The sequence below is a fragment of the Anolis sagrei genome, chromosome 5 (assembly GCF_037176765.1).
Source record: "Anolis sagrei isolate rAnoSag1 chromosome 5, rAnoSag1.mat, whole genome shotgun sequence".
Taxonomy (NCBI): domain Eukaryota; kingdom Metazoa; phylum Chordata; class Lepidosauria; order Squamata; family Dactyloidae; genus Anolis; species Anolis sagrei.
In genome coordinates this window covers 33,316,745-33,340,334 of record NC_090025.1, presented here as the reverse complement: position 1 = coordinate 33,340,334, position 23,590 = coordinate 33,316,745, and the positions used below count along the sequence as shown (strand labels likewise).

The 23,590-nt window shown below is 39.4% G+C and overlaps 1 long non-coding RNA gene across 1 annotated transcript; it reads left to right on the top strand.

Moving 5' to 3' along the window:
• Positions 1-2,161: 2,161 nt before the first annotated feature.
• On the top strand, positions 2,162-22,544 carry LOC132775487 (uncharacterized). Its single transcript, XR_009631552.2, has 3 exons — positions 2,162-2,255; positions 6,054-6,194; positions 21,825-22,544. It is a non-coding gene; the product is annotated as an uncharacterized lncRNA (long non-coding RNA).
• The last annotated feature ends 1,046 nt before the right edge of the window (positions 22,545-23,590 follow it).

The window sequence follows — 23,590 nt, the reverse complement described above, 5'->3', positions numbered from 1 at the left end:
GAATCTTAAAAAATCAGATGGGATGTTGATAGAGCATCTGCGAGCAACTGAACAAAAACAGCAGACTGAACTGGAGTACTAGGTGACAGAGTGAAACCATTCATCTTAACCATGAAGTCATTACACAATTCTGTTGTTTGTTCTTGCCTTCTGACAAGTTTCAAAACTAAAACAAATGCATTCCAGACAACTGTGGCCTGATAAATGTAGGTATAATAAAGTAACACTGGCATTTAAGCCATGGAAAATGAATTGAACCATGTTGATTCATGAGCTTGTCATCAATGAGTTCAGAAACTTTCAGTGACTGTAAATCATTTATGCTATATCTAAATAAGTTTCAAAAACTAAAGTGTTTCAGATGCTCTGCCTCCAATATCCCCTACATGGCTGATAAAAACACAAAGACACAGAAAGACATAGAGATTGCAGTCCTACTTTCAGGACCATTCCACAATTGCTATAATATAAAAACTTAATTTAGTTCTCAAACACCATGATTAATGGAAACTAAAGGCGTCATATTGTATCATATCTACCCTTTCTTGTCAGTGTAATAAAGATTTTATGGAAGTGGGCTATTGCTTGAAAAAAGTGAAAAATTAAAATAAATGTCTGTTGCGCAGATCACTTCAACAGCAGATTGTTATATGAATCCTGCATTGGATTATGAATGGAAGCATGGGTATTGTTTATAACTGAAGTATACCCAACACTGCCCAGGTCCTTATCAAATACACCAAAAGGGGTACATGTAGCTTTCTGCTGTATTTTTTGCCATTTTTGATCTCAGGAAACTTAAGAAAGCCCTCTTCTGTGATTTCACACTTTCTTTAAGCTAATCTTATCAATATTGACATAGTTTTTCTTTATCTTACTCGGTTTTTTCTTTCTTCACAGTCTTAACAAAAATGCCTTTACTGGTCTCTAGAGCCTTTCCACCACCCACAGTTATAGCACTATGACTATCATGGTTGTGGTTTGAGGATAGGAATTTAGAATTCTTTGCCACAGAGCTCAAGTGCCTCCCAGGATTCTATAGGATAAAGCCATGGCTATTGAAGTGAACTAATAGCTCTATAATTGCGGATTGTGAAAAAGCTTCTACTAGTCCTTCTTAAAATCATTTCCTGGTGAGTTTTTTTTTTTTTGCTTCTAAAAAGCTATCCTTTGGAATTTTGACTTGAACTGGCCAACAAAATTAAAAACTATTTTGTCAAATTTTGAGACATCTATTATGGTTTCTCCATAAATGATGGGTGCCCTTCATTGCACTGGGATTGTGGCGCAGCTGGCTGAGTGTCAGCTGCATTAAGATCACTCTGACCAAAAGGTCATGAGTTCGAAGTCAGCCCAGGTTGGAGTGGGCTTCCAACCAATTGTGTAGCCTGTTGTTGACCTTTGCAACCCGAAAGACAGTGGCATCTGTCAAGTAGGAAAATTAGATACCACCTTGTGTGGGGAGGCTAAATTAACTAATTTATGAGGCCATAAAAAAGACTCCAGCAAAGCACTCCAGCAAAAGCATGCGGGGAATGCGGAAGTACTTCATCAGTGTCTCAGATGGACGATGAAAGCGACAGCTCCCCTGGCGGCCAGAAAAAGTTAAATAGCCTCTGTGTATGTCTATATACGTTGTATGTCTAATTGGCATTGAATGCTTGCCAGATATGTGTACACTGTAATCCGCCCTGAGTCCCCTGCGGGGTGAGAAGAGCGGAATAGAAATACTGTAAATAAATAAATAAATAAATAAATTCATTTTGTTTCTGTCTAGCTCACCATTTGAAATTGTAATTGATTGATTTATTTATTTTACAGCATTTATACTCTGCCCTTCTCACCCAAAGGGGACTCAGAACACAAATACAGCAAACATTCAATGCCGATTTTACAATAATCAAGGACACACAACAGAAAAGACACACAACGCAAACAGAAGTAAAGGCAGTTTTTCCCATCTTATTTCTGGTATCTTGGAGGCTGTGCTCAATTCCGGCCTGGGGGAGGGGGTGCTGTTGCTCCATCTTTCATACTGAGGAGCTTTCCTCCGGTTGATGTCCTTAAGGGTGCCCTTATTACTCCCTGCTAAAAGCGATACCTATTTTATCTACTCGCATTTCTGCTTTCAACCTGCTAGGTGGGCAGGTGAACTGGTAATGGCGGGTACTCACCCTGACCCGGCTTGAACTGCTTGAACAGCTGACCTTCCAATCTGCAGGATTTTTCTGCAACACAGCAGTTTAGCCAGCACAGTAAGTATTAATTTATCTAATTGTTTTACAACTATGCACTGCATCCCAGTAAAAAAACCGATTTTTGAGGCATTCATCATGATTTCCAGATGAGTTATGTCTTTTCTTCTTTTTTTCTTCTAGTAATCACTCTCTTTTCTCCATCTGAAACTGCATCTTGAAACTCAGCACTCAAACCTGGATAACAACCATAAACATTCTGTCAAATTTGGGGCTGTCTAGCACAATGTCCTGATAACTGCTACAGAAAGCAACGTGGAGATTTTCTTCTTTTATTACCGATGTATTGCATGTCCTGCTATTTTACCCAAAATCCTGGGTCCAAGCCACAGTGAAGGATAAACCAATCTTATCCATAGTTACTTAAAGGGATTTACTCAGAAATGAGTAGTATTTGTAAATAAGATTCAGTTCAAAGAAATATGTGCTTATCTAAACAACAGTTTAGGAGATCATTCCAACAATTGAGAACATCTGAAGTTTGATGGGCTTGCCTCAGTCCATACTTTCTTGATTGTTTGCAAACTGGACACATTTTGCATTCTGGACATCTTTATATTGGCAGATGGCTTTGAGCATGTCCCAAAATTAAAAGTACATTTTTAAAAAAACCTGCATAGAAACTACACACATTTGAAATGAACAACAAAATGCTTTAGGGGCAGGATGTGCTCGTGCAAAATGTCCAACCTAAGCAATGCAGATTAACATGTAAAAATAAATAAAACATCAAAATCTTGTCGTGTTAAAAGAAAAAAAATGGAGGTGGGGTGGATGGATGGATGAAGTGAAGGCCAGAAGCCAGAACCAAGCATGGACTAGATGTGGAAGTGTGAAAATAAGGATTAGCACAGATTAACTCTAGCCTAAATTATATCTAATAGGCATATTGAATTGTTGAATGATGGATCAAAACACAATTAAACTCATTGATTCAGGATGTTTGCAGCTTTTATTTGCAGCTTTTATATTCCGCCCTTCTCACCCTGCAGGGGACTCTAGTTGGGACTAAGGGTACATCCACACTGCAGAATTAATGCAGTTTGACACCACATGGCTCAATGCTATAGAATCATGAGAGTTTTCCAAGATCTGTAGCCTTCTCTGCCAAAGAGTATTGATTCCTCAGCAAACCATAAATTCCAGAATTCGATAGCCTTTGGCCATAACAGTCAAGTGGTGTGAAACGGGAATAATTCTAAAATGTAGATACACTCTCTGTTATAATATTAAAGCCTTTATGCGAACATCTTTGTCTAACTTGAAAATGATGTATCACTGATGTTCAAATATTCTGTTAGAAAATTTTAATGACTGAGAGACCCAAATGAAGTTTAGAAGTTATTTTCTTTACAAACTGTTCATTATTAATGAGTTCATTACCGATGGGGCAGTGGATTAAACCTTTGTGCCAGCAGGACTGAAGACTGGCAGGCCAGAGGTTTGAATCCAAGGAGAACATGGATGAGCTCCCTCTGTCATCTCCAGCTCCCCGTGCAGGAACATGATAGAAGCCTCCCACAATGATGATAAAACATCAAAACATCTGACTGGTCCCTGGGCAACGTCCTTGCAGACAGCCAATTATCTCATACCAAGAGTGACTTGCAGTTTCTCAAGTCACTCCTGACATGGAAAAAAATCAGTTCTTACAAGGAGTGAGGCATGATGTTAACACAAAAATGAGACTCAAACAGTATATACAATTCCATTTTAGCAACATAAATATTGTCGACATATTTTATAAGGGAATAAATGAGTCGTGCCTTAAGGCCCAGAACTTTGTCTTAATTCCCAGGAAATATACTGTCTCATCTTAGTATTTTATTGAAACAAAAGCAAGCTCAGTTACCTGGGACCACTGATACACATCTAGCATTGTCATGATGCAGATGGCCTGTTATTGATTCTCAGCCAAATTAGGATGTTTTTCATTTCATGGTTGAATCAGTACCATGTGATACTTGTGGTGAAAGGAAACTGCCTGTCTACAGGGAAGATGAAAACTGTTTTATGACAAAGCCAGTTAAATCAAGATTGCTCCTTTTTGACACCCTTCTAATTATGATATAAAAAGGAGGATCAATTGGTATGAGATCTTTTTGTTGTGATAATAAAGAAATTGATGTAAGGGCAGTGGGAGGACAAGAACATCTCCTTTTATATACATTTGTATATTTTAAAAATCCCCTCTTTCAGTTTCATGAGAGGTGCCAAGGAAAGACAGGCACAGAACCAGCTTTTTTCTTATCAGGGCCAACCCAATACTTTTGTGCTACCCAGAGTAAAGAATAATATGGTCTTTTTCGCAGTTTCACATGCAGAGTGACAAGCGAATAATCCTGCAGCACTGATAATAGGACAGCTTCTTCTACTGGAGACTGCCTCAAATACATAAAATACTATGCTGGTGCAATCCAGGTAAACCTTGGCCCATTTCGTGTCCTGACTTCTGGTGGAGGGTCTGGTCCATTTTTGGGAGCCTCCCAAAATCAGGAGGGCAGATATCTATTCTCGCTCTGGGGTGCCAAAGATCTGAGTTTTTTTATCAGCCCATTATTGCTGGGGGCGGGGGCTTCTTAAGCTCCCCTTCACATCATTTTAGGCATTTAAGCTGTTTTTTCTCTCTGGAAGAGAGGTGCTCAGCCGCAGACAGGTTCACACTTTAAGGAGGCTTATTACCTGTGTCTCTACTCTACAGGAGAGGTGCTTGGTGCAGGCAGGTGCATGTGCTTTCTCGGCTTGCCATGCCACACGCACACTCTTTCCAAGGCACAGAGGCAAGTTCTGTTTCTTACTTCAGAGGAGGTGCTTGGCTGCAGGCAGATGCACATGCTTTCTGGGTCTGCACAGCACACACACACTCTTTCTAAGGCAAGGTGGCAAATTCTATTTCTTATTCTAGAGGAGGAGCTTGGCTGCAGGCAGACGTGCGAGCTTTCTGGGTCTGCACACCACACACACATTTTTTCCAAAGTAAGGAGGCAAGTTCTGTTCCTTACTCTAGAGAAGATGCTTGGTTGCAGGCAGGCACATGTGCTTTCTGGGCCTGCCCACCAGACACACACTCCAAGGCAAGGAGGCAAGTTCTATTTATTTATTTATTATTTATTTATTTACTTCATTTGTTGACCGCCGTTCTCAGCCCTAGGGCGACTCACGGCGGTGTACAACATATAAAACCACAGTTTACAATAGAGCAATAGCATAACAAAATATCAGCAACTATCAATAATACACCACTCAAATAATTACACTAAATCATCCGCGCCGTCTCTTCATAGAATCATAAACCCATCTTGTAGTCCATATTCCGTTCCAGTCGTCATTACCAATTGTTTTAGCACTTACTCTTATTTAGCACTTACTTTTATTTCTTACTCTTGAGGAGGTGCTTGGGTGCAGGCAGGCATGCATGCTTTTGGAGGCCCTGGGCATGCACGCCACACATGCACTCTTTCCAAGGTAAGGAGGATGCACACAAAAAGCTGGTGAGGAGCCGGGATCGGTTCCCACTTGCTTTCGTGTTGAGCTGATTTTTGTACCAGGAAGGGGCTTCCCGTTATGTGCTCCTGAAGGTAACGAAAGTATTGAAATAACAGATATAACGAAGGAAAACAGATCTGCGAACAACTCTATAAAATAGAATAGAGTAATAGTAAAGTAAATTACCTTTCTGCAAAATAGATGTTTCTCTTTGATAGGGTTTACAGTTTAAGATACATGATAAATTGGAGTAAGCAAAAGAGGAAGAGTATAAGAAAAAAGTAAACCCTCTCCCTTTGCTCCTTTCCACAGCCCTTGGTGAGCTGCTTCCAAAGAATTCAATTTCCATGGTGAAGCCAGGTGAAGCGAGGTGCTTAGCCTGGCTAATATGATGCGGCCCCTGATCTACTTCCCATTCACCAACTAAGAAGTGTGTGAGAGAGGGCAGTGAAGGTTTGTACAAAATAGTTGGCTGATCTAGGGATTCCATTTATTCATATTTTCCCCAGTATGGGACGTTCTTATACTAGTGTAAAGTTTCAACAAATTTCCAGCCAAAGTAACTAAAATTTTATATCTAACTGATGAACCCAAGTCCCCATTAGTCTTCATATAGTCAACATGACCAGGTATTGATGCAGCACACAAGTTGTACCATCAACATATCCACCCTACCTCTTCAATGGTTGAAATAAACAATTGAATGAGAAATGGAAGAAACACATTGTTTGGAAACCATTCTTAAGATAATATGAATATATGGATATCTCATCTGCTCTGTAAATCTAAATAATCTTCATCTATCTGTAATAACATTAAAACATAGCCAGTCACCTTTAAGCCCTTAGAAAAGCCTGAAAGAATGTTCCCCACACTGAACTCATTCAGTTGTGGTGTGAATCATACTGTATATGGCATTGCATTATTTGGAGACATGAAAAAGTTTCACGAGGTGTAGAAGAGAAGAATATTGGAGGAAGGTGAGGGGGGAAAGATGAAAGAGTAGCTGCTCAAAGTTTGCCAAAGAAAACAGAAACATTGATGTGAATTTTTTAAATAAAAAGTTAAAAGGAGAGGAAAAAATGATTTCGTGCTCCTATGTGTATTCCTCAGTTGGGATCTCATTAAATCAACCGATTTCCCTTTTATAGCCCTTGCTCTGGGCACGTGATCAAATTGGACCAGAATGTTTAATATGCAAGAAAACTAAACTATATTTTTATGAAATACAATGAAATGATTAGTGCTTTTATGGTTCCTTGGATTTCTTAAGTTGTAGTGCCTAAAACTGACTTAAGTCTGACAAAGGAGAAGTTAAGATTGCACTAGTTTCTCTGCTTACTTGGGATCTAGATATTACTTTGGACTTTTATACCACCCATGACCACAGAGTTCATATTCTCTGTCACCTGCTTTACTCATGGAGAAGAGTATGCCTACTTCCACCCTCTGATTCAGAAATTCACAATTTGCATGTATTTCTTTATAAAGATTTTCAAAAATGAGAATAAAATAAAATAAAATAAACAGTTGATGGCCAAAAAGTAAATAAAGGAAAGCTGCAATGAATTCCAGCTTTTTTTTTTTACGGTGATTACAAATCTTAATAAAGAAAATCTTACTTATCCAGCTAACTCCAAATACTTCTTCTACTAATTCAAATCAACTAATTATCCAAACCTACCGTTATCATAATTTTTCAAAAAGAGAGAAAGATATCTATGAAAATCATCTAGGATATTTACATTAAAGGTTCTTTTTTATTTTCCCTCTTGTCTCTTTATTACTTCTCTTTTCTTTCCTTTTCTCAACTTGTACATCACATCCCTCCTCAGTCATGGAAACCTAACCTTGAAGAAGCCAGACTTGGAGAAAGGCAACAGAAAACCTTCTCTGAACAAATCTTGGCTAGAAAACCCCACAATAGTTTTGTCTTGGAGTTGTTGATACATTGGAAATAAAGTCAAACAACAACATCCATATGGCAGGTGCATGTGGCAGACTAGCATGAATGGCATCAAAGCCACGTATGCAGGAAATTATAGTAATACTTACATTAGTTCTTATCCTTCTAGACAAGATTTTCTTTGTAGATATAGAATTAGTTGCCTTTGGTTCAATGAAAGTACAATGTTCCAGTCTCTTGGCCTTATGGATACACACAGACCAGGTCTAGATAGACCAGGTCTATGGGCTGTTCTACACGGGCACTATAACATGGTTCAAAGCTGACTTGAGAGCAGGATGTCCACAACACATACATCCCAAAGCATTTTGCAGCACGCATCAAGCCAGAAACATCGCATTAAACAAAAACTCACCACGAAGTCCAGAACAAAGTAGATAATGTGCTTCAGCTGATCCCATGCAGAGCTCAAAACCAGGGTGATCCTCAATGGACATATGCAATCGCACATCTCAGTGGACTGCATTTTCTAATCGCTATCTAGCTAACAAATACAGTAGAATCTCACTTATCTATCATAAACAGGCCAGCAGAACATTGGATAAGCAAAAATGTTGGATAATAAGGAGGAATTAAGGGAAAATCTATTAAATGTCAAATTACATTATGATTTTACAAATTAAACACCAAAACATCATGTTTTACAACACATCGCCAGAAAAAGCAGTTCAATATACAGTAACATTATGTAGTAATTATGACATTTACGAATTTAGCACTAAACCATCACAATGTATTGAAACAGCTGTGGATCCGGGTGGAAGGCAGACTGTGTTGGATAATACAGAAAGCTGGATGAGCGAAGATTGGATAAGTGAGATTCTACTGTACTATGGTTCCAGGGTTCAGTGTCAATCTGCAATCAGTGGATGAGGTGGCCTCTGTTCCACATTAAACCAACTCCTGGGGAAATTGTGTAGGTGCTCAACAGTGGCACCAGCCCCATTTTAATCCACTTCCAATTTGGATTGTAGTGTCTGTGTGGAACTGCCCTAAGTGTATTCATGGTTTTTCCATCAGATTTAATCACATTTGTGGCTTCTTTTGGCATTGAATTTAATTGACTCAAGATGACACCTGGTGGGGTTTAGTGATTTGAGCACTGGACAACAATTGGAGGCCAGGGTTCAATTTGCTTATTGAAAAGTCCCAGTTTGAATTTGGGGAGCAGCGTGAGCTCCCACTGCTAGCCCCAGCTTCTGGCAACTTAGCAGTTCGAAAACATGCAAATGTTAGTAGATTGATAGGTACTGCTCTGGCGGGAAGGTAATGGTGCAGTCATGCCAGCAACATGACCTTGGAGGTGTCTACAGACAACGCCGGTTCTTCGGCTTAGAAATGGAGATGAGCAACAACCGCCAGAGTCAGACATGACTGGACTTAATGTCAGGGGGAAACCTTTACCTTACCTCCAAATTTCTAGCATTGCAGCACCTCAGTTGGCATTTAAAATCACAATTTAGGCATCCAAAGAAAAGGGGGAGGCAAGATGAGTACAGCCCCATCTACAATGCTATGTAAAGCAGTTTCAAACTGCATTATATGACAGTATAGATGGGGCCCAAGGGAATGTGAACATAGTAAATATACAGTGATGTGGTGTGAAATATTTTTAGTGGTTCCCTCTCCACAATGCTATAAAATTGTGGATTAAAGGGGCAAATTGGGGTGGGGGAGAGAGAGAGCACATTCATATTTCATTTTGGCTTCTCCCATAGCTCCATCCCAGGGAGCAGGATTTTCATTCATTACAAGTTGGGGAGAGTGTAAAAGGTAAGGAGGCAGATAAGGGGTCTACAATAAAAGGTATATTGCTTCCTCCCTTTGCCAGTGGCACGGGTATAGATCACTGCATTCAAGTCACAATTACAGGAATGGTTCTTGTCTCCAGCCAGCCCGAGAGCACATTCCGCCATAGCTGTCTCAGTCTGAGATTATTTCCACTTTTTCCTATCTTCCAATACATCTTAGGGTTTATCAGTGTAATTCCAAGCTTCATTCCTTATCATATATTGCTATACCAGTGTTTCCTCTAGTAAAACAATCAAGGACACAGAAACACTTGATTTCTTCAATATATCTCAGGCTTCATCCCATGAGAAGAGTACAAAACAAAGATGATACTTCTTTAAAATGTCAAGTTTCTTATCTAAGGCCATCTCTGCCTTGTATGTCATTCTCATAAAAACTGGCTTGAAAAAATTGAAGCACCCCTTATTAAAAATTGTAAACACTGTTCTTATAAATCCTCACCTGCCTCTGTTCCTTAGAAAGTCAACAGGTTTGACCTACTTCGAAAGGGCCACTGTTCCTGGAAATGTCATGCTGTTCTGTCAAGATGGAAGAAATAATTAGCAATTCCCATTATTGGCAAATGTATCTACCTTTGAAGGTACTTAGCACACCGTGCCTAAACCTATTTATTTGTAGATTGGTCGACTTAAACCCCTAGAAAGCATTATCAAGCTGTAAAAGGCAGTCAGTTCTAACTATGGACAATAGCAGTTTGTAAATATCCCATGCCAGTTAATGGGAGATTTTAAAAAATCTCACTTCCCATTCATTTGAATTAGTAGATTGGTTAAATCAATACTTTTCTAATGTTCTTCTAAATAATGTATCTCTGATTTTTTAAATTAAATCTTACAGATCACATCTTTCCAAGGGATCTAGGCACAAAATCAGGAATATTAATCAAAATCAATAAGATCTTTTACATAAATGTCCCTGCTTATTTATCGTATCAGGAGCGAACCAAGGGTACAGTTGACCTGTATTTTAAAACACACACACACACAAACTTTGAAAACTTAGCATTATATCAAATGGCTTTTGTCCAGTAGCTGGCCATTTGGAGTGCCTCTGGTGTTGCTATAAGAAGGTCCTCCATTGTGCATGTGGTAGGGCTCAGGCTGCATTGTAATAAGTGGTCTGTGGTTTGCTCTTCTCCACACTCGCATGTCATGGACTCCACTTTGTAGCCCCATTTCTTAAAGTTGGCTCTGCATCTCGTGGTGCCAGAGCGCAGTCTGTTCAGTGCCTTCCAAGTAGCCCAGTTTTCCGTGTGCCCAGGGGGGAGTCTCTCATTTGGTATCAGCCACTGATTACGGTTCTGGGTTTTAGCCTGTCACTTTTGGACTCTCGCTTGCTGAGGTTTCTGTGAGTGTCTCTGTAGATCTTAGAAAACTATTTCTTGATTTAAGTAATTGGTGTGCTGGCTAATATCCAAACAAGGGATGGGCTGGAAATCTCATTATCTTGGTCCTTTCATTACAATCTGCTACTTCCCAGTGGATGTCAGGTGGTGCAATACTGGATAAACAGTGTAATTTCTCCAGTGGTATAGGGCGCAGATATCCTGTGATAATGTGGCATGTTTCATTAAGAGCCACATCCACTGTTTTAGTGTAGTGAGATGTGTTCCACACTGGGCATGCGTACTCAGCAGCAGAGTAGCAAAATGCAAGGGCAGATGTCTTCACTGTATCTGGTTGTGGGCATGAGAGAAGCCCCCCTGCAGGATTGCAAGACATCCAGGCGTCCCCTGGGCATTAGCTTCACAGACAGCTGATTCTCACACCAGGAAGTGACCAGAAGTGACTTGCAGCATGCAACCAAACATAAATATCCCTGATTTCACACAAAGCATAATTCCACATAATTGTTTGTCTTCATTTCAGAACAGTGTTGGCTAATGCCTCCTGTTTCAATTAACAATCCATCTTGAATTTTACTCCTAAGGAGCAAAATCTATTTTGATTTTAGAATCTTGAAGAGTTCCTTTAAAGTTCTGTTCAAACTCCAAATGAGAGTTTCTGTCACAAGGACATGCATCCCACAGATGTAAATCTCAAGGACTTTAGTGAGGCACAAGCAATCAAAATATGCACCCAACTTCAGCTGCAAAATACTAATCTAAAGATATTGGCTCTGAAGCCTGTTTAATAGAACAAATCTGAACATAAATATGTTGGTGTTAAAACATGACTGACAATGCTACAAATAAATCCATCTTAAAAAATCTCTCTTTAAAATATACTTTAAAAATAACTTCTTAGTGGCTTCATTCAACATTAGACTTGAGCCCGGATCTGTGTTTAGCTGTTTCCTTCGGCCAATCTGGTTGAAAAGGGTCCCAGGAACAGAAAAGGGATCCTTGTATTCCCCATTGCTACCAAAGGGCTGGATCTAGCCGCATTTTTTTGGCTATGGATCAAAAATGGCTATCCAACTACCCATCCATTTTTGGGAGGCATGCAAAAACGGATACAGGGGTCTACCAGTAATAGACTAATTGAAGTTCAGCCAAAATGCACAAGCCTATTCGCCATGTCTGCTTTAATCATTGTTGGTTTTTATTCCCCTTGAGCAACCAGTCATCATCTTTCAAATATTAAATAGGCTACTGATCTGGAGAAAGCGCACTTTGGATACAAATTCTAATTTTGACATTAAGTACAAAATTAAAGTATTAGCAAATTATTCTGTTTCATCTTGCTCCACTGCAGTATCATATGTTAAACTGGCTTTTCCATTTTGCATTAAATAAACCTCTCTCTATGTTAGTTTCTTATGCACCAGACTGGGTGGCTGTAGTCAGATCTTCAAATAGGTTAGCGGAATGCACATAGGTGTTAACACGGGGCTTGTGATAGATGCATACTGCCTGTGGGTAATTTTTAACAATACTTTTTTAGTTGCTGTACGAACACCTCCTGACTCATAAATCTGAATCAATATCCTTCCTCTGAGAGAAGGAGAAAGAGACGCAAAGGCCTGGGAATTTTACAGACAGGCAGCAAATTAGTGGTAAACATGAGAAAGGAAGCCAGGAATTTGGGACTTCATACAGTTGTTTGAACAGCCTGGTTATGACTCCTTCTCTGAGACGATTACACTAATCCATTAGGGGAAAGGCAGGAACTGGTGCAAATTTCAAATAATTTCCTAGAACTGAATTATTTCAACAAATGGTCTTTGCAGTTCTTTCTAAATAAGTTGCATTTATTTAATCTGTTCTACCATCCATGGAGTTAATATATTTTGATTTTTAATAGTACTTCTCTCCTTATAAACTACATGTTAATATTGATAATTTAGTGTTGGTACACTAGTTCTTGCACCTAACTTTAACTTTTGGAGGTTTTTTTTTCTTTTGAGTAAAATGTTGTCTTTTATAGGAACTACTCATAAGAGCTGTAGCACATAATAGAGGAAAGAGTGAGATTTAGGCCCCATCTATACTGACACATAATGTGGTTTGAAACTGCATTATATGGTCAATGTAGACTCGTATAATGCAGGTTATCTGTATTGAACTCTTAACAGATGGCAGTATTGAGAAGCAAGTTCAGTAAAGGGAGGAATTGGGATCTGATTGTACCTTCCAGTCCTCCCTCATTCATTTTCATACGTTCTCCTCTCATCAGACTTTTAGTACTTCCCTGTAGGCGCCTATCTTCCTCATCATACATCGGCTTTTTTTCTTCATGCAAAAGAATCCCTTTCCATGTGATGCAATAGTTCTGCATCTAAACCTATAAGACTGCTTGAGACAGGGGTACTGTTTTAAAACATTGCTTTCCATATGATCCAATTGTTCTGCATCTAAACCCATTAGACCCTTGAGACAGGGGTGCTGTTTTAAACCATTGCTTGCCATGAGAGGCAATAGTTCTGCATCTAAACCCATTAGACCCTTGAGACAGGGGTGCTGTTTAAAACCATTGCTTGCCATGAGAGGCAATAGTTCTGCATCTAAACCCATTAGATCCTTGAGACAGGGGTGCTGTTTAAAACCATTGCTTGCCATGAGAGGCAATAGTTCTGCATCTAAACCCATTAGACCCTTGAGACAGGGGTGCTGTTTTAAACCATTGTTTTCCATGGAATCCAATTCTTCTGCATCTAATTCCATTGGACCCTTGAGACAGGGATGCAGTGTAAAAAGGTGGTGAATTATGGGAATCTATACTGATCATTTAATGAAATTTCAAACTGCATTATATGGCAGTGTAGATGGGGCCACAGTTGACTACTTACACTACCAAATAAATCTACACATCCAGGTTTGAAGTCAAGACGTATGATCTGAATATTAGTGTGGGAATACAAACACATTGGTCCTAAAGAGAGGAGGGAAGAATAATTTAAGAACTACTGAATATATTCTTGCTAATATTTCCTCCAGGCCTCTGCATTTCTGATCCTCACCTCATAAATCATAAATTTCTATGTGCATCTAGAAATCTTCAACCTGCTTTGCTCTGCAGATATATGAAAAGACATTCAAAGGAGTCTGTTTAAGCTAATTTCCATGAGCAATAGCCTGAAATAAGGGTCTTTAAGTGTAACTTTTGATGCCTGGTAGATCATATTTCTTCAATGCTATTCTGGGTCTAAAACTAAATTACATGAACAGAAATTTTCAAAGAATTATCATAGGCCCCAAATATGACTCAAGCTGGACCTACACTGCCCTATATCCCAAGATCTGATCCAGATTATCTGTTTTGAATTGGATTATATGAGTCTCCACTGCCAGGTAATCTGGAATAAGCAGATAATGTGGGATCAGAACTTGGGATATAGGGCAGTGCAAATCCAGCCCCAGTGTCCTTTCAAGTATATGTCCATATTTAGTTTTGCTAAATAAATGCCTTACTATAGGAGAGTAGGGAAGTAGTTCTAAAAGTTTTAATTAAGTTTATTTTATAAGTATTCAAGAAGACATGGTAGAGATATAGGCCTTCACAAATTTTGTTTATGCATACAAGAATACTTTTATTATTTTTATTCTTAATGTGGAAAACCCGTCAAAAATGTACCATTTACAAGGACTATACATTATTTGGAATTTCTTTGGTGCAAAGAAATGGGGAGCAGGTTTGGACAGAAAATGGCATTTACTGCACAGAAAACAACATTCTGTTCAGAAATTTTCTTTGCAAGAAAATAATAATAATTTTCATGCAGATTGAGTCTTGGGCCATGCAAATTCTTGGCTGTCTAGGGTTCTCCTCACTAAGCACCCATTTTAATCATTGTTTTAATTTGTCTATTTTGTGTGGTAATGTTTCCTTGAGTCCAGATTTGCAAAAAAAAAAAAAAAAAAAAACCTTCTAAGACCATATATATATATATATATATATATATATATATATATATATAAAATTTGGGATCCCTGCACATTAAGTTCCTACAGAGATATTCCATTATCCCCTCCCTCAGCTTCTGAGTAATTCATTATTTTTGATGCCTTTGTGTCTATTACAAATTTCTCTGTCCAATTCCCTGAACTGGGAGGCATCATTTTCCCAAGCTTTGGTAGCCAATACTGAAGATAGTCCTCTCATTATAAAGAGGTCTTCTCTCGCCATTAGAACCATATAAGATGTCAGACAACATTCTTAGCTATTAGCCATAGATCTGTGTGGGAACAGGAAATAACCACCCAGTTTACTGTAACATGTGGGTGGGGAAGCTTTGGCTCTCCAGATGACTACAACTCCAATTATCCCTTAACACTGGCTACTGTATGAGACTGGTGGGAATGGTGAAAGTCCAAACATCTGGGAAGCCAAGGAATCTCCACCCCTGCTGTAACAACTCATTATTCTGTTAAATGTTTCTGTGGGAATATTAACTTAACTAAATGGAACTGAATTTTTTTTTTAAAAGAGTACTTTTTCCTTCCTGAAGACATTGTTTTGAATACCAGGCAGGAATACAGTTTGGCAACTGAAAGGAAGGTGAAAACAGCAGAGAATGTGTTGTCCTGTATAACACTGGTTCTTGACAAGTGGGTCACAGGCCACCAGTGGGCCATGAAGACAAAAATCTAGTCAGCAAGATTCCTTCCTCTTTATTTATTTATTTATTTATTTATTTATTTCCACTCCTTTTGTGCCACCTGCCACTCCTTCCCTTTTACTGACCATGACATATGTTCTGTATCAGAAACGAGAGCTGATGTGGTCTATCAAAGGCAATTTTCTAAATCAGTGCCCCAAACCGAACCTAAAGTTGACCAAAAGCTGATTCGTAACCCTTTTGGTACTACTGTTGGAGAGTGGTCCCTGGTCAAAGTGGTCCTTGGTCAAGTGGCTCCTGGTCAAAGAGGTACCTGGTCAAAGTGGTCCCTGGTTAAGTGACCCGTGGTCAAAAAAAAGGTTGAGAACCACTGCTGTCTAGGAATCTTTGGACAATTTTTACTGCACCCCTATGGCTGGAATTGAGCACAGTCCCCTGGAAGCTACAAGGCGTAGAGCTTTTTTGATCTATGCTCCAATTCTGTGGAACTCATTGCCGCCATATATTAGAGCAATGTTGGAGTTGCAACCTTTTGTAAAGGCACTCAAAACTTGGCTGTTTGGTTGTGCATTTAAGTAAAGTGATCAGATCTAATTTGCCAAATAGTCACTGTTGTATGTTTTTATGTTGAATGTTTTTATATTGTCTAAATGCTATTTTAAATTGTAAGTCGCTCGGAGCACCTGGGTGGAGAGCGACTAATTAAGAAATAAAGTGAAGTGAAGTGAAGAAGCCACTGCCAGAAGGGACAGAGAGTCTCATCTATGCAGATGATTGTGCCATTACCGCTCAAGCAGGGAGCTTTGAGATGGTTGAACAGAAGCTCTCCGAAACTCTAGGTGCTCTTACTGCCTATTACAGGGAAAACCAGCTGATCCCTAATCCATCTAAAACACAGACATGTGCTTTTCACCTCAAAAACAGACAAGCATCCTGAGCTCTGAGGATTACCTGGGAAGGAATCCCACTGGAGCATTGCAGCGCGCCCAAATACCTAGGAGTCACCCTGGACCATGCCCTGACCTACAAGAAGCACTGCCTGAATATCAAGCAAGCAAAAAGTAGGCGCTAGAAATAATATCATACGAAAGCTGACTGGCACAACCTTGGGATCACAACCAGACACAGTGAAGACATCTGCCCTTGCGCTATGATACTCTGCTGCTGAGTATGCATGCCCCGTGTGGAACACATCTCACCATGCTAAAACAGTAGATGTGTCTCTTAATGAAACATGCATCATCATCACAGGGTGTCTGCGCCCTACACCACTGGAGAAATTACACCACCTGATATCCGCCAGGAAGTAGCAGCCAATAGTGAAAGGGCCAAGGCAGTGACATCTCCAGTTCATCCCCTGTTTGGATATCAGCCAGCACGTCAACGACTTCAATCAAGAAATAGTTTTCTAAGATCTACAGAGATACTCGCTGGAACACCCCAGCAAGTGAGAGTCCAAAAGTGGCAGGCTCAAACCCAGAACCTCAATCAATGGCCGATACCAAATGAGAGACTCCCCCCTGGGTACACAGAAAACTGGGCGACTTGGAAGGCGCTGAACAGACTGCGCTCTGGCACCACGAGATGCAAAGCCAATAATAAGAAATGGGGCTACAAAGTGGAATCCATGACATGCGAGTGTGGAGAAGAGCAAACCACTGACCACCTGCTGCAATGCAACCTGAGCCCTGCCACATGCACAATGGAGGACCTCCTTGCAGCAACAGCAGAGGCACTCCAAGTGGCCAGCTACTGGTCAAAGGACATTTAATCAACTACCAAGCTTGCAAACTTTGTGTTTTGTTTGTTTGTTTGTTAAAAAATGCAAGGCAACTGTATGGTCTGCCCCTGACATGATAAATAAAATAAAATCTCATGAGAAAACATGACTCTTTAGAAATTAGAAGGAAGTAGGGAAAGAAGGGGAAAGGTAAATAAACTCAAGCAAAGAAGCTAGAGCCCTGAGTTTGCAAAATCTTAGTAGGGCTGTTGAAAAGTCAAATTGTAGCCATAAATCAAACCCAGGTTGAGGACAATTCACTACAATGGTAATTTGAAAATGAATTAATTAAAAATCAACACAGTCCTTACTACTTCATTTTCCCTGCTCATTCTCCTTTTATTCTTTATTCTATAGTGTAATTTAGTACATTACTAACTTTGAAGGAGTTTCTCGGTGCAGTAATTCCATGAGCAACAAAAATACTGTTTGGCACCATTGCTCACACATTCAAAATGCAGTTTTCTTTCATTACAATGCATGGTTTAAATATGATGTGCTCAGAAGCTTTTAAGGAGGGAATGCAGTAACTATACTCTTATGACGCATGTTGGGTCTATATCAGTCAACTTTCAGCTTGATCTCTAAGTTCTAAGATGTCGGTTCCATTAATCTTCCCTTAACAAACAAACTAGTGGATTGCATTTTCGAGCCACAACTTGCATACTTGAAGCACCTTAACTAGGGCACGGAAAATTCTGTTAAAGCCGTGAGAAACATTAGAAAAGGAAAAAATAAAGGGACTTCATGCTTCAGCTGCATGTGTCTCTTATCAGCATGAAAAGTTATAGCCTTTAAAATCCTCCCCCTTCATATGCATGCACACCAAAACCAGATTTAATAGACAATTCAGCCTCAAGAAATCTCTCTTTTCACTGTTGACACCAGTTTCTCAAATAGGTGAAGATAAAAATTACACTAGCTGTTTGCATTGTTTCCCCATGGCCTTTGCAAAAGTTACATGATGTAAGACTATTCCGAGAATTGCAATGAACATCACCAGCAGTTCTACTATAATGGTCTTCCACATTTAATAACAATCATTTTGAAAATTAAAATCAGAACTACATTATGGAATTGCTCCTGTGAAATGAGTTTGTGTCTGGCTCCATTTTTCAGTAGCAGTAATGATATATAAGGGAATGCTGCATGGTAGGACTACTGAATTCAGGTAGTATGATTCAGTAACACAGAAACACAGTGTTTCCAAGCATTTAGGGGATTTGCTACTTCATCACCTCAAGAACTTGAGAGCAAAGTCCGAAAGATACATTGAGCCAAGAAGGATTTTAGTTCATGTTATATCAGTCTGCCTTGCAACAAGCTCCTAGCCGAGCACTGATGCATGACAGATTCTTTCTACTGATCTTAGAAAGAATCAATCTCTAAGAGTGTGACAAGTGAAACATGCCTTTTCCTAGTCCATCATAAATTAAGACATTCTTTCCTTTGGGACAAGATCATAGCTTAGCTCAGTGGCAGAGCACATTTTCTGCATGCAAAGTTTTAACATCTGATCCCAGGCATCTTGAGGCAGAGCTTTAAAAAAATCTGTCTGAAATCTGGGAAGCTTTTGCCTGTCAGTGAAGAAAATACTAAACAGAAATTGGAAGCCAATAGTTAGCAACAAATATTAAATTATTTACAGTACCAAAGGTATAACTAGGTTATACTTATGGCAATTCATTATGTGTCTGAAAAGTCAGCACGGTATGCTACAAGTTAGCCAAATGTGATTTTCAAGGTCTTTTTGCTTACAATTCACATTGCTTCTAGCTAGTAGAACATATTGAAGAATTATGGGAATGGCAGCCCAGTACTGAAATAAATTTTAAAAAATGATTAACTTCCCTAGTAGTGTATTAATGTATGCACATCACAACCTTGGCATTAAAAAAGATGTGACCTTTGTATCTTTGGTCATGCACCCTATACCTATTATTTCAAAAAGTGCCAGAGAGACTAAGGACCTCATCAGAAAGCCCAGGGGAAGCATCCTGCTTTGCCGGGCTCCTGAGAAGAAAGAGGAAGCACAGGGTGGAAATTTCACCCCATTCGCAGTTCCCTCTCTGCAACACTTTGTCCTTCACAAGGGGAAAGTATTGCCCTTGTGGGGAGGCCCCGTACTATCTCCATTGGAGCCAGCACAACATGGGAAGTCCATCAACACTTTCACCCCACCTGGGCCTCTGCTGGATGTCACACAACGTGGTGTGATGTCTGGAATCAGTCTACATCTCCCAGATGTGGCAAAAGCATCCTAGGATGCTAAAATCACCATGTCTGATGAGGTAGATCATCTGCTTTCCATCAATATTCAAGATCTGTCCCTTCCCCAGATAGGCATTTTTCTGGATCTCTCCAGTCTCTCCAAACTAACAAAGGTTGAATTGCCTCCAACTGCTGCCTTGTTTTGTTTCCTCAGTCCCAAGGTACATATTATGCTCCAATGTCAAATGTTCAGCTTTGCTTTCCAATATTCTTCATTTGGTATAGGCATGGGTATGATTTTAGGATTTCTTTGAGCACATGAACCTTGTCTGGAAGGATCACAGTAATATCTGCTGATAGACACATTATTATTACATATTTATTGATTTAAAGTATTTATAAGTCACGGTTCTCCCTCTTAAAGTAACATTAAAAATATAATAGGCATTTTGTTTCCTCATGTACCACAATCAAATGAGCTCCCAATAGAAATGCTACCCTAAAATTTGGCACAGCACATACATATACAAACTATCACCAAAGCCTACTTACTTTCTCCTTTCCTTTCAGAAAGTGACATGTCATGCCCTATCATTTTGTAGGACTCTGTGGAGCTGAAGAGTATTCTGGAATGATCTTCTGTCATAGAGAGATACTGTAGTTGCCATCAAAGTTTGACAGCAACTGCAGTAATGTCAATAACCTTGGTTATGTGTACCATTTTGTTATATCTCAGAAGGAATGTGGCTTCCTGTGGCTGTGAACTTGCCTACAATGACACAGTCTAATAAAGTTAAAATATAATCAAGGAAACGTTCTCTTTTTCACAATGAAAATCCCCATTCCCCAATTTCCTTAACATGTTCTCTTTTTCAGAGCTAAAATTCCTGTCCAGATAGATTTTTAAAGAGTCATGTTTTCTTATAAGGCTTGGATTAGAGGAAGCAGGTGATCATGTAGTAGAGACATGCCAGATTAAAGCAAGGCAAAGGAACCCCCCAAAGCAACCAACCTTAACCTCATGAGGGTCATTGAGTGGCACACCAGTACTTGCTGGTTTGGGGCCACTACCACTACTGGACTCTATTTTCCTCCATCCTGAAAAGAAGGCCCTTAGGGGCAGGGGCGGCTCAACCATTATGCAAAGTAAACATTCGCAGTATAGTTGATTTTGCCCAGGGGCACTCTTGGGGGAAAATAGACCTTGACATATGCGAGTTGTAGTTACTGGGATGTATAGTTCACCTACAATCAAAGAGCATTCTGAACTCCACCAATGATGGAATTGAACCAAATATGGCACACAAAACTCCCATGACAAACAAAAAATATATATCAGCTATTGGTTGGGGGTGGGGGGTGCCAAAATACTGTTTGCTTATTGTTGAAAATTACCTAGGGCCACCTCTGCTTAGGGGTAGAAGACAATAGAGATAACTAAGGGCCCACTACCATCACTCAAACAGTGCCTGTCTGCAAGGAAAATCTGACTTATCTGTTGCAATAGCTCCTCTTACAACTACTTGGAACTTATACAGCATTTTATGTAAATATCCCTCTTTTTAACTTTTCAGAATGTGGTAACTCTACAATCTAATCACAACAGAATGAAAAGAGAAGAAAATATTATTTAAAACAGACGCCAAACATTTAGTGGTACAACATTACAGTGTTTTCTGCCTATTAGAAGATGTTCATCCGATTTTTCTTGGCATTGTGCTGTTGTGTTTTAGAATCAGTTCTCCCCGCCTCACCCCCCCCCCCCCCACCAAATTATCACTAGTAATGCAGGAAACAACTACTAATTTCAGCTCTTAGACATAATGTGGGATAAATGATACCTCCCGGTTAAGTTTGCACTAGCACAGAGTGCAGCAGAGTTTAAACTTATTGGTTAAACTTATTGTTTTAAAACTCAACAGGTATTAATAAAGGGTGCTTAAATTATGTTAAGCCATCTCATAAACATGCCTAAGATGCCAATGTACAAGCTAGAGATGAAAGACCTCTAATTCTAAGAGATTTAATAATGCTGTATGCAGATGATAATATATTAGTTCAGTGGGATTTTCTAACTGCGGATGGAGGGCAAGTGTAATTAAATATAAATGCAGCACCACCTCATCCAATGTGGCCAAATGCTCTGGAAGCTTTTAAGGTCCACTGTGCTTTTAATGAAAAGACTGTGTTATTGTCTCCTGTGCAGTAATTTTGGAAGATTAGTATTGAATTGCATCTTAATTAGCCACTTCTGTTCCCCACAAGTAGCAAAGGATTTAATTACCAATTTTCTTACATTTTTTTCCTCTTGCAGAAGAACATCACTTTTTACCAAAGAAGAGGCGGGGAAGGAGAGAGAAATTCACATCCACCCACACTCATGAGGGGAAGCAAAACTTAATTAATGAAGAAACTGTTCAGAAACAATTCATCACTACATTTCATAGAGCAGCTGAGAAGGAAGAAATAAAATGTTCTAAATCTACAAATAAGGAGTATTTACTGGCCGCTATAGAATAGAAGCAAGAATCATGCAACCCTTTGGATGTTGTTGGACTACAACTTTTAACATCCCTTACTATTAACTATATTGGTTAGGACTGCTGGGAGTTGCAGTTAATTGACCTGAGTGTGATGGATTGCAAAATCCATCTGGCAAATTAAAGTGACCCACAACAGTTCTTAAATAAGAACTTTAATGCCCGCTTACTACAGCTCAGCAAAACTGGTAATGAGGAATGTGCATGAAAACTCTGATTTTTCTACTCCTTGAACCCTCCCCTTTTGAGTTCACTAAAGTTTGTTTGCCAACTTCCCAGTTCTCATTTCACTCTTTTCTTATCAGTCCTTTCTCATGCTGGCCTGAAGATGTCCAGACATTTACATATATCTTTCTCTGGCCTCAAAACTGGCATGGGAAGGTTCTCATGTTTCAGCAACAGCAGAAAAATTCATGATACTGAGGATGTCCTCAAAGCCATATTTGTTGTAGAAGAAGTTCTTTGCTGAACAGGCATGAATAAACATATACGGATCTAGGACCTTATCCCATGTGTGTGTGTGGGGGGGGGGGGGTAGTGTCATCTAAGCCCATGCTGTTTAGTTCTGTAGCATTGCAAATCACTGTGTTCTGTATTCATAACTTATCACATGTTTTAATTTGCTGGTTTACCCATTACTATAAATTTTCATCCTTATCCCAAAAGCAAGTGGATTCTCACCCTCTCCTTTAAAAAAAAATTGTGTCTAACTTCAGCATCGTGAAGGACTGAGCATAAAGGCAAACAAAAATAGCAATCTAGCAAAGTTGCAGTAGTTCTTACTTTTATTTATTTTACTTTTAAAAAAAAATACCGAAAACGATCAGGTGGTTGCATTATGGCAGAGTTCCAGAGACTCATTGCTGGTTAGGAGATTGCCACAGGACAGCACATTTGCCCACATCATCCTATTTTATTCAATGCAGGCAATTCCAACAGCTCCCACCCCACATGTTTTGGTACTTTAGGAATGGAATATCACAGATTCAAAGCTCCTGAGATGTCCCCATATGGTATTCTCCCCCTTCCCTTTTTTGGGTCTAACATTTACATAATAAATAATGACAGGTGTAGACAGGAAGTCCTCTTGCGTCATGGGATGGGATCCATCACTTTCAATTGCCTAAATAGGGGGGGGGGGGAGGTCTGGGATAAGATCTGCAGACCTAGGCAGTTGAGAAGGATTCACTATGATGCCATAGTGAGTTCTACATAAAACCATTTTAATTCAGCTAACACTGTTGAAAATAAATGCTCATAGGCACTAGTGTGAAAGCAAACTTTCTCCAAAACAGCAGTGTTGCACCCACAGTGACATCTTCCCTTTCACATGAACTAATGTTATTTGACTCCATCAATACTTTTAATCAATACTGCCAGGTTCTGCCTGCAGTTCAGTGCACCTCAGCTTCTGGTTTACAAACACAAAAAGCCTTAAGCGATCTCCTTGCTTTATTACTCTTGCATTGGTTTATGTTATTGCTTATTCTGTATATCTCCAAAGAGTGACTGCCATGCTTGAGCAATCTTGTTTTGGGCT